The following is a 12,631-nucleotide window of genomic DNA, read 5'->3' as shown; positions in this document are numbered from 1 at the left end:
CAGCCTGGGTCTTAATCTCTCAGATTTCTTCTTTTGCTTTCACCTAAATGATGAAAACTGTACATTTTTGACCTTGTTAACACAAGGGTGCTTAGAATTAGTGCAATACCCAAACTGTTCATAACAGTATTTTTCCACTTGCAGCTCTTTTTCTATCAATGGCACAAATTTAAATTCCAGTCTTCCTAACTACATTGTTCAAAAGAGCGTGCCTGTATCCTTCTATGCCAAAGTATTTATCTCCTGATTGATTGAAGGAAAAAAGGAATCCCCCCACACACCCACTCTTGAAAGGGAGAAGGCATTTGCAGTCGTGTAACGACCCATCTTCTCGTAATTATTTAATCCTGATCTGTTCTAAACGGATTGGATAACCCAGGTAACGACTAAATCACCAAGAAGTCACAGCAGGTGGTGGTGTTTTCTGTTAGGAGGTTTATTAAAAATACAACTTCAAATCATTACTGTCGTGACTAAATTATCTGACGGCATTGGTTTAAAATAACACGTAGCACAGACCTGAACCCTGGTCACACACCTTTTCCCACACGTCTGTCTCGATATCTGCTGAGTCTGCGTCATCCGTGCAAGTGTAAGAGTCACAAGCTATTAGTAGAGAAAAGCTTGGTTTTCTTCACTCTTCATTTTGCATCGTAAATGATTTACAAGTTTTTTTTAAAGACCATTAGAAAGTATTGCATTTTCAAAATTAATTCACTAATACATGCTGAGGTGACAGATAGAGGCCCCTGAATAAAAACCAGGGGAACCCAGCCAGGCGTGGCTCAGCGGTTGAGCATCGGCCTAGGATCCAGGAGCTTGGGGTTCGATTCCTGGTCAGGGCACATGCCCGGGTTGCAGGCTCCATCCCCAGTAGGGGGCGTGCAGGAGGCAGCCGATCAATGACTCTCTCATCACTGATGTTTCTATCTCTCTCTCTCTCCTCCCTTCCTCTCTCTGAAATCAATAAAGATACATATTTAAAAAAACAAACAAAAAACCCCCTGGAAAACATCAAATATTTGCATGGTATCACCAGGGTTTGGGGGTCTCTGAACACTCCTATATTTTAAGAGGCATTAAACACATGGGAAGCATATATAAAGGAAAACAGCTGGTTTTAGAAATTTTGGAAAATGTCCGATATGATGCCTAAGCAAAATTATGGAAGATTATTGAAGAAATGGTGCTACACCCCCTTCACCAGCAATATAACTCTCTGGAGGGAGAGTCAAGGCACAGGGGGGAAAACCTGAAGGGTAACGTTTCAAACTAAAAATAATCGAAAGAGCACTGCTTTGGGTGCCAGAGAAATACTGTCTGCAGTCAGTTCGTTTCTACAATCTTTATGGCTTACCCAGGGAAACCAAGGTAAGTCACTTAACCCTTGAGCATCCAGGGGAACTGAAAGAATTTTAAAAGGCTGAAGGATTCTTAGACCCATTGCAGCCACCGCGTTGACCTCGAAGGATTCCTACGTGAAAAAAACAAAAATAATTTATTTAAATGTTCCTGCTTCTCACAAGGAAGGCAGTTGAAGTTGCAGGACACGACAAAGGCAAAACTCTGACGCGGACCAAGTGTGACCTTGGATCCTTTCCTCTCTGGAATCCAACTCCCTTGGAAAGCGTATCTGCCCCTTGACAAGCACTTAGTGCTCTCGGGAAGCCCCAGCTCCCTCTTCACAGGGATGAGCCACCTGGGAAAGATAACATTAAGGCTTCCCCGTCTTGGGGTGTTTCTCTTCCAGTGGTATATACGTAAAAAGGTATATGGTGCACAGGAATACATTTTACATGTTCATATTGGGGCCAAGGGCACAGGCTGTGAGCAACGAGGGGCTGGAGCCTCCCCACCAAACATAAGGCCAGGTCTTTAGAGCGGCATCACTCATGGCTACTTCTTGTCTGTGTGTAGCATCCTCTGTCTAGGGATTTCTGCCTCCCAGACTTTCTTGACCTTCCTCTCCAGAACTTGTTTCCTGCCCAAGGTCATAGAGTCTTTCCAAATGTCCCCAAAATCTCTCATAAGAACTCACAGAAGGAGGGACTCTTCCCCCACTGGAGATTGGCTTGTTTTCCTGGTTACAGAGGAAAATGATTAGCACTGAAGAAATGTTAGACATAATCTAACTCAGTGGTTTTCATTTCCTAGATCTCTAGGGTGATGCGGTGGTATCTCAGGGGCCACCAGACTGGGACCTCTTTAAGCAAAGGAGCTTCATCTTTATGTTGGGGTGAAATCAAATGTTCATTTAAAAAGAGCAGTTCTCTGCTTAAAACAACAATGATTTAATCGAGTATGATAGAACAGATCTCCAAGCACCAATGTTGGTATTAAATAAAAAATGAGCTCAGGCCAGCCGGCCGGCGTGGCTCAGCCATTGAGCATCGACCTAGGATCCAGGAGATCTTAGGTTCGATTCCCGGTCACGGTGCATGCCTGGGTTGTGGGCTCGATCCTCAGCACAGGGTGTGTAGCAGGCCGCTGATCCATGACTCTCTCTCATCACTGATGTTACTCTCTCTCCCTCTCCCTTCCTCTCTCTGAAATCAATAAAATATATTAAAAAGAATTGCGTTCTATCAAATTTCTATTTAGAGAAAGGAGTTCTCTGCTAAACAACCCAACACTTGTCGGGTAGAGTAAGAGATCTTTAAGGATGGATGTAAAATTAAATAATAGCTTACGTGAGCTCTATCAAATCTTCAATAAAAGAGATTCCCTTTATACCATAGAAACAGTGCAGAGCCTGGCATATGGGTGAATCACTATTTGTTCCCTTTCTTTTCCTTCAGCCTGTGCCTTTTGTCATCTCAAGTTGTGATCTAAGAATTACACCCAGACCCACCCCGGCTTCCCAGGGCATTCACATGTAAAGAATACAGAAATGCTCCAGGAAATGAAAGCCTCTGTCCCATAGGCCCCAGCCCTCAGCCTCACACGTATAGCTGCTGTGGCCATACCTCCAGCCAGCCACGCTTGGGCAGGCCCCAGAGTGGGAGTGGAGCAGCTTAGAAAGATTAAGGTGCCATAACAGACTGAAACAGAATCACTAGGCTGCTTCTACCCTGGCAAAGGGGAGGGTATTATTTGCAAAGCCCCCTGCTGAGTGGCCCAGGTGCTAGCTAGACAGGCTCAGGAGATGGTTTGGCAGCCACCCTGGAAAAAATGCCTGTGTCTCTGCAAATAAATCTGCTGGTGGAGAAAGCACTGGGTTTTCCCCAGTGCTTGTGCAAATAGTACTCTGTGCTTTGCTCGTATTGGAAATTCCTTGGTGTGAGTAGCTCTAGACCATGGAAATGGGAGCTATGGATTTCTTGTCCTTGTTGTTACCCTTGACCTGTTGGGAAATAATTCCAAAAGTCAATGGTTTTATTTCCAGTTACTTACAACTAGAAAATCGTTGGTAACCAGAGAAATGTTTTCCCTAAATTCCCGTTCACAGCTCAGCAACTGACATAGGGTTGAGCAAGAAAGTCTTGAAGTCTGACACAGTGGAAGGTAAAGGATCATGCACCCAAGCGTGGTTTGGGCATCTGCGTGTAGGTATCTGCATTCTATTAAAAGTAATGAAAAATTATATATTATCAATTGAGTGTTATTTACATCTTTTCTTCATTTGATATCCAAGAATTTGTAAAATCAACACTATGGTTAGATATGTGAGAAATCTCAGCAAAATGGGTGCATTTCTAAGCAAAAAAAAAAAAAAAAGATAAAATTTTTCCTAGAGGTAAAAAAATTTGAGGAACCAAGGCCATAGAAAATATTTTTAAAATTGTCCAAATCACAAAATAAATTTAAAAAACCCTCTTCCCCTTTCCCCAAGGCACCTGGCCTTGATAGTTTTATGGGTGAATTCTATCAAATATTCAAAAATAAATCATATTAGAGAAACAGATATTACTTTGTATAAATATACGTGTATTTATATAAAATTATTCAATTTGTTTTATGCTGCTGACATTTATTAATTCAATGCAAACATCCTAAATAAAAATATAAGCAAATCCAGTTCATCGGTATAGCTAAAAGAAAAAAAAATACTACAAACAAGCAAGGCTCATTGACTTGTAACCAACTGCCATGAAGGCAGACCTAGACTTCTGGGTGAAAAACAGGAAAAAATTTCTTGATATATTGATTTGTTTTTTCTGCCTCCTAATGAAAATGGAAACAAATATTTCTCACCGGGGCTGTCAGCTAACTCAGACGCTCTGCACTGCTGCCTCGTAACGCTTTGACGAAAGCCAAGTAGCCTTTGCTCTTTTGGCCACTTTAGTTTGCCAGGTTGCCTAATTCAAAGGCCATATCTCTTCTTAATACACCTTTTTGGAACTCTGAGTCTTCAAAAAAGCCAGATTCATCTAGTCATTTTTTTAAAAAGAAAAGAAATCCGGAAAAGGAATGCAAATTAAACATAAGCTCTTCATTCTATAGAAAAGGAGTCATGAAAATTTCATTTTCTGGACTCCGGACTTAAAATAAAACCCTGTTTGTCTATATGTTAAGAAGACAGGATAAGCTATCAGGCTCTAAAGAAGTATTGAATTGGGCAGCACGGATCCCAGGCAACTTGGTGAGGCTTATGAGAATTTAATTAAGAGGCAACAGGACATTGAAGAGAAATTTGGCAATATCCATAACATTTAAAAATGTGTATGCGTTTGCCCTACCGGACCACATCTAGCAGTCAGCCTTTCAGAAATATTTGCACTTAGGAGCAGATAGAATCACAAAGCCACATATTTGCTTAGGTTAAAACGTGTGATTTTTTTTTTCCCCTACAATTCAACTTAATCTCTATCTCAAGCTCCTTTTTTTTTCCGGATGGTAGAAACAATTTAGTCACTTTCAGACTAGCTTTCATCCCTTTCTGCTCCTTTCCTCGGGGTCTGAGTTCCTGGGTGTTAGTGAGGAGGCACCCAGGTCTTGGCTCATGTTTAGCAGTGTTTCCCCTCTGGTCCTGGAGCAGGAGTCCTGAGCCATCTGATTCCCAGTTGTCATCGGCTGTCACGCCTTGTTTGCTAATATAGCCATTACTGCATTGGGTTTCTGGAGCTCACACCACTTTCCATGGAATCATCCTCAGGCCATCCCTGGCTCAGTTTCTTTCCCATTCTATTTCATTGTCTGGACGCATGAACGTTTGACTCTTTTCTCAAGCCACTCTGAGCCCGAGGCCCTCTGTTGCTGGCCCTCATAAAATCTGTAGCCTTCCTCAGCCACAGCCTCTAGGCCCAGGGCATCTCTGCATCGCTACTATATCCTAGGGACCAGGTAGAAGACAGGTACCACTTCTTTCTTCTAGACCCAGAACATACTTAGCTGTTCTGTCACCTCTACCCAAATCCCAGAGTCAGCCCAGGACATAAGGAGCAGGCCCCTTTGTACAGACAGGGCCTGATTAAGTCTCTCCCCTCTTAGCCATTTGCCCACCTAATCCAAGGAAACTTCCAGCCGGCGAGGGTGAGCTTGGCTCCTCACCTGTTACCTCTCTGTCCTTTGTTGTGAATGAGGCTTTATGCCTTGATTTCTTTGGTGCTTAACTTTTGAAACTAAAAACCGTCTTTTCTATTAAAAAAAAAAAAAAAGCCAGATTCTGGCAAATTAAAAGTCTTGACTTCCAAGACTATTGTCTCAACACTGAGGTTTAAGACCCTATTTAGAAATGCAAGTCAAAACCTTGATTCTTTGTTTTCTCCATTTGCTCCCTGAATCCCTCTAGAAGCAGTGGGTGCCCTTGACTGAACAAGGTGGAGACACAGACACTGGTTTGAAGCTGGGAAGACCTCAGTTAATGTGTCTAAATTTTACGTGGCACATTCAGGGGTAGGCACTGCAGGGTTATATGCAATAATGGGAAATTGTGGACAAGCTAAATGCCCTTGACTGGATGAGTTGTTTCTTAAAATTATGTTACTTTACACCTCTTTAAGGTAAAGGTAACTCAAGGAGAACTGACCCCAAGAATAGCCATTTCTCTATAATGTTACCACAGTCACACACATGTACCTGTTGTTGTTTTTTAAGTTTTATATGTGCTTTTATTTTTTAAGATTTGTATTTTAATTCATGGCCATTAAAAGGTTTAGCCATAGCTAGATAGTGCAATGAAAAGTTATCCATAATATGTTGTTACTTTTAAAGTAAATATACGAATATATTTGGATAACATGACTCCACTTTGGTTTTCTTTTTTTTAAAGAGTTGATAGATCTTCATCTACATCTGCAATGTGCATGTGGGCAGGCACACACTCACACGCACCCCCACACGCCCATACACACATAATTTGGAGAGCACACACCACCACAGTAAGCCTTACTTCTGAGGAGCAGAAATAAGCAAGAAAGTATTTAGGTGAGGGGGTAATTTTCACGTTTGCTTTATAGGTTTCTGAAGTGTTTGAACTTTTTTCAGCCAGCGAGCACAACTTTTTGTTTGTAAGAGGCAGATACACACTAAGTGACAAAGGCACAGAGGGGGAGCGTGCCCTCCCCAGCAGAGAGGAAGCGAGGTCCTGACCCGGATCGATGCCTCTGGCCTTGTTTGCGCTCTCGGTGGGCTGTCTGCTGGGACTTGTAGGGCAGGTAGGAGGCACGGAGCCAGACAGGCCTGCGCCCAAGCCCCATCTGTGGTTGTTAGGGTTTTCGTTTTTGGGGGTCATCGTTCATTCTTTCATAAAATAAGACCTACCTGTCAAACCGAGGAGTTATGAAATGCCTGGTACAGAATGTGCTCAGTGAATGGCAGGAGCAAGAGCAAGTTGGGGGGGAAGACTGATTGTTAACCATGGGAGTGGGAAGTGTGGTTCCCCCACAGGGTGGTCATTGACATTCTAAATCCCACCATCACTGCCTTTTGCCTTTTTCTCTCCTCTCCTCAATTTGACAGCCCTCGCTGAGCACCTGGGAAAGAAGACAAGCAGGATACACCATCAGGAGAGAGCTGCACACCCCATGTTCAAAAGGAGCGCCCTCCAGGTGGTGTGTACAGTGTGTGTTACAGGTGAAAGGGAGGACATCAAGTATGCAGAAGGCACGAACTATGTTTTGCTTGGGTCAGTGTGATCATGAGTTTGCAGGTCCCTACCACAGGTAAGGAAGGAGTGGGGAAAGGGGCAGGAAAACTTTATTTAGGAAGACTGGAGTTCAGGGTGAGTGATCAGAGAAGTAAGTAACTTGAGAGACACACAACACAAAAATCGTGCTGTAGATCTGAGTAAAGGGCAACGTTGAGGGACAGAGGGAGCTGGTGAGGAAGGCGCACTCAGATGCTGAAACTTGTTCTGGGCTTGTGAGGTTGAATGCTCACACTTCTGGGAATTGGAGACTTGGGCCGAGGGTGGATGGAGGCAGAGCTGGACGGCAGAGGGAATGGAAGCCACTCACACCCCCACCTGCCCTGACCTCTCACCCCGAAGCCTCAGGAAAGGGAAAATCAATGGGCTCCCTAAGTGCCCGGGGTCTGTGGCTGGAATTTGACCCATGCAGAGTGTTTACTGATCTCGAGATGGATAGATCCAAATGAGCTCATCTTTACCTTGAGAGGAAATTATGGAGCCCAGACCAAGACAAAGCCACGTTTTATTCAATGAAAATTTACTCCCCCCCCCCCCCCGTGGTGCACGCCATATCCCATAAACATCCACCTGAGTAACCTACTCTCCAAAAGTCAATTTTGAAAGATCAACAAATAGAAAATTATGAGCTTACAGAAAACCAAAAAACTTATTCTAGAATATCTTACATTACCTCTCCTGCTGATCTGTATCTTCTCCCTCTCCCTCCCTCCCTCCCCTAGTTTGCAAATATTGACTAAGTTCAAGGGCAGTGGTATAAGGTCTAACTTCAGAGTTAGCATGAGGTGAAATACTTAAGATGGTGCAATCCTGTCCTAATGAAGAACATATTAAATCCCAAGGTTGGCTATGGGCAGTTCTTGTCCCTTGACTCAGTTGATACTTGTTTTATCAAGTCAGGGACTATTTTTATCTCCATTGTTAATCTCCCTCTTGCCAGATCTGTTTTGGCCGAGGGCATGCACTTGAGGTATGTTTGAATGGAGTGCACTATTGTGGGAAAGAATTACCACTAATTCTGTCTGCCTACAGCTTCCTCGGCCCTGTTCATCTGATCTTAACACACTAAGCAAAATTGTAGATGGAAAGTCTATGACTTGGTTCCAAGGAGTGGATTTTGGAGCTGAAAAAGCAAGATAGCAACATTCTCAGGATGACCCTAAGTCTTCATTCTGTTGGAAAGAATTTTGACTTACCCATCGGGAGACAGCTGGACAGAATATTTTTCCAATAAAGAAACCCACTGCTAAGTAGATTGGCCCAACTCATTTAGACTCAGCTTTGACCTCAATATTATACATGTCTTGTCTCAAGGATTTCTAGAGACCTGGCCTAAGAGCTCTGGAACTCAGAATGAACTGGCACTTCTGACCTACGGATTTTAGAGTTAAGTCGAACTTGGTTCAAATCTTAATTTCTCTGAGCCTCAGTTTCTTCATGTGTGACAACAATCATAACAATGCTCTTGCAAGATTGCCCTGAGGATTAAGTGTGGTATTGTATCTGGACTCATTTAACACAGTGCCTGTTATTTAAAATGGGATTAATATGTTTTAGTCTCCTTCCTTCCGCTCAGCTCCTCCAGCTGCTGGTGTATCCCCTTTCTCTGCTGCCTACATTTGACATAGTGGAACGAGGCCAGTGACACTTGAGGGGACACCACCAGAGTAAGAATGGCTAGAGAAAAGAAAAGGTTAAACCATGTTCAGAACATCAATATTCACTTTTAAATGATCTGAGTATAAACTGAGTGAGCTCTAGTGACATTGGAAAAAATGCAAATATGTAAATAAACTTGCAGTTGTGTGACTACTTTATAGATCCGGACACAATCAACAAAACGCCTCCATGTGAGGACCTTTGTTTGGGGAAATTTTTTACCTAAACACTATAAAGGCCACCATATTCTTCTTTTGATATGATTGCTATGTTTCAGTTACCCAGCGAACTGATAAATCCCCTGAGCAGTTTGTTCCAGGGAGAGGTGATAGTCTCTTAGACTCACAGCAGCCTCAGCTGCAATGTTCTACCTGGAGGCCCACACACTACCTCGTGTTTGAAAGTACTATATCTCAAAATTCTGGTAGCATATGTAACCTTTAGCCACTTCCTCTCTTAGCATCATGGGAAAGGCCGGAATTCTTTCAACTCTATCTTCTTGTGGGCATCCTGAGTTCTCCCAGGTGTCTCATAAACTTGTTTCCTAACCTTTAGGTAAAATGGCTATGTGCAAAGTAGAAGGTCAAATGTGTATTTTGTATAAGCCAATATTCAAAGATTCAGATGGAAATAATTACTTCCATATGCAATACAGTCAGTTCTCTAACATATCCAACTTGGGCAGAGGGAAGATTAATGTGAACAACTGAGCCTTGAAAGCGTATTTATGTTTGATTTTGGAGTGATAACACATCAACCTTGAGAGGAAGTCACATAGCAACTCCTGAATTTGGCCTCTGTTTCTTCACTCTTGGTGCTTCCCAGTGTCACCAGAGCTGGACTGGAGGGAGGAATGGGAGGAGGCTCAATACATATTTAAAGAATTCACTTATATTTTTATTTTTTTTTCCTAAATGTTGGTAATAAACAACTGGAGTATACAATGGAAATAAAGTAACAACCAAACCTATAAAATATTAGGAATAAAGCTATGAAACTGTGTTATAAAGACATACAGATGTAAAGAAATTAAGATTCAGACAATAAAAAATTAAGATAACAATAGTAATGATGATAACAGTAACTAACATTTATTATGTTCTCATAATGTGCCAGGAATAATTGAGATGATTTCTTTAATCTCAGAAATCTTATGAGGTATTAATAAAATACTCAGCTTCATTTTTATAAAGGGGAACTGGGAATTAAAGGAAAGGCAACTTTTTGAATGGGACGGTCCAAAATGATAAATGGTTTAATTTGCCTAATTTGCTCAATAACTATACTCTGTAAATTAATGGGATCCACTTACTCTATAAATTAATGCAATTCCAATAAAGTTTAGAGGACTGTTTATGGAACTTAACAATCAATTTTAAAGTCCACCTCGAAGAGAAAATGCTAAAAAATAAAGTCTTGAAAAATAAAAAGAGAATCAATTTTAAAAACTATTAAAATTATCGTAAAGATCACTAAGGTGGTTTCATGCACTCGAGGATTTACAACAAAGCCCAGCACACAGAGGACACAATAAATATTTAGAGACTTAGTGTATATTTCTATTTTTTCTATGACTTGCCCCAAATAGATATAAATAAAAAAATATAAAGCCACAGTAGCTAAGTATTATGTTAATAACACAAGGACTGAAAAACTAGTTTTAAAAAAGCAGATTAGAAAATTCAGAAACAGATACAGTAAACATAGGAATTTAGTCTAAAATAAAGATTACTTTCAAAGCAGGAGGAAAAGATAAACTATTCAACAAAAAGTATTGAGATAATCTGTAAGTGATACGGAAAAGTAAAAGATTCCCATCTCAACACCTGCAAAAATAAATTACCAATAGACAACAAGTTGAAAATATATATTCAAATACCTATGCACATGAACAAACACACACATGTACACAAACACACACATCCTGGAAATCTAATTTTACCATCTCGCAATCTGAAAGGTATTTTAAGCAACACAAACCCCAGAAGAAGTAAAAAACAACCACCATAAAGAAGTAAAATAAAAGATATGACTACATAAAAAAGTTACATCTCAGCAGCAATAACAATAAAAAAACATGAAGACAACTCAGTAACTCCGTCTGAACGTGTACATTTGCTTAATTCACACGTCTGTTTGGAGGTCATCTTAAGTGCCTGATGCTCAGGTGGGTCCACGGGGAAATCACAGACCGGGCCCAGCCTGCCCTCAAGGAGCTCGCAGTCTGCAGATGGCAAACGCGCCAGAGGGGAGCCCTTGGGCCATGTGTGCCCGCTGGGTCACTAGGTAAAACTGCAAGCTCCCTGCCGGCTGTTGCCCAGAGTGACCTGGCAGAAAGTGTGGCTTTCCCATCTCAGGACTTGAAGCTGTGCAGCCTGGAGGTCTCGGAGTTAGAGTTCTGCCTGAGCTGTGTGCAGCGACCCCGACGTGGCCTTGATAAGCTGCTGTCTGGGAATTCGCCACGCACCCTCTCCAACAGCTGCTGAGAGTTGTCTGGAAAGTCATTTCACTCCGGGGGCAGAGAGCCTCTGTGGTCACAGCCACACGAGGCTTCAGGCCATTCTTCTCTTGTGTTCCTTCAGTAATCATTGGTTCTAGGTTTCGTGGAAACGGGGATGAGTAAAGCAGGCAGAGTTCTTACCCTGGTGAAGCTGTGCTCTAGTGGGGCAGACAATTAACCCTGGTGTTTGGAGCAAATGGACAGCATGTGAAGGCCTGAAAGATGCTCTGGAACCAGCGAGCCAGAGAGGGGGCTTTTCCAGGAGAGGGTGTGTGATGGGGGAGACATTCTATCGCACTGGGGGAGGAAAGGACACTAAGCTCTTTGCTTCCCCAGACAGAAAAAAGTGATTTATATTTCAGGAGAGGAGGGAAAAGACCCACCCATGACGAATCTTATGACATCTTTCCCAAAGAATCTCTTCTTCTACGTGAATGGTGTCATCATTCATCCATCCATTGGCCAAAATTGAGAACCCATAAGTCATTCTTTCTTCTCTTAATTCCCACAGATAATCAATCATTATTTGGCTATCAATTCCTGTTCCTTATACCATTCAAATTCATTCACTTTTCTCCAGCCACGGTACTTAATTCAGGTTCCCCTCAGCTCTCATCTCAGGTTCTGCAATGGCAAGAAGTAAGCAGTGTCATGATTGGCCTCCCTACCTCCAGCCTTTTCACCCTAACCTTAATTCATTCCCCCCTATTGGATCCAGAGTGATTTTTCTAAAGCATTCATCTGTTCAAAATCTAGAGTTTTGCCCGACCGGCGTGACTCAGTAGTTGAGTGTTGACCCATGAACCAGGAGATCATGGGTTTGATTCTGGTCAGGGCACATGCCCAGGTTTCAGGCTCGATCCCCAGTAAGGGGCATGCAGGAGGCAGCCGATCAATGACTCTCATCACTGATATTTCTCTCTCTCTCTCCCTCTCCCTTCCTCTCTCTAAAATCAATAAAAACATATTTTTTAAAAATCTAGAGTTTTACAATTGCTCCAGCGTAAAGTCTGAATGCCTTAACCTGGCTCTTAAAACCCCTTATGATCTGTTGAACTGCTTCTCTTGTGCCGGTGTCTTTTCTTTCAATGTCATGGCCATCCTCCACATTGCTGCTGTAAGTAAGCAATCTTTCTATATCGCATCTCTGGTATTTCCCAGATTAAGGCTAATCAGGGTTCGCTTTCACTTCAGTATGTACCCAATCCCCTTAGCATGGCAGACAATACTCCTTATGAAACTGCTCCTACCTTTCCCTCCTGCTCTATTTCCCACTTCTTTCTCCCTCCCCTGGAACCCCTGCCCTTATAATAACCCCATGACATCGAATTGCTTGCGGTTCCTAACACATACCCCATTATTTCACGACTCAGTACATGTGCATA

This window comes from Miniopterus schreibersii (genome assembly GCF_964146895.1).
Source record: "Miniopterus schreibersii genome assembly, chromosome: 19".
NCBI classification, from domain to species: Eukaryota; Metazoa; Chordata; class Mammalia; order Chiroptera; family Miniopteridae; genus Miniopterus; species Miniopterus schreibersii.
Note: the sequence above shows the minus strand (reverse complement) of the source record.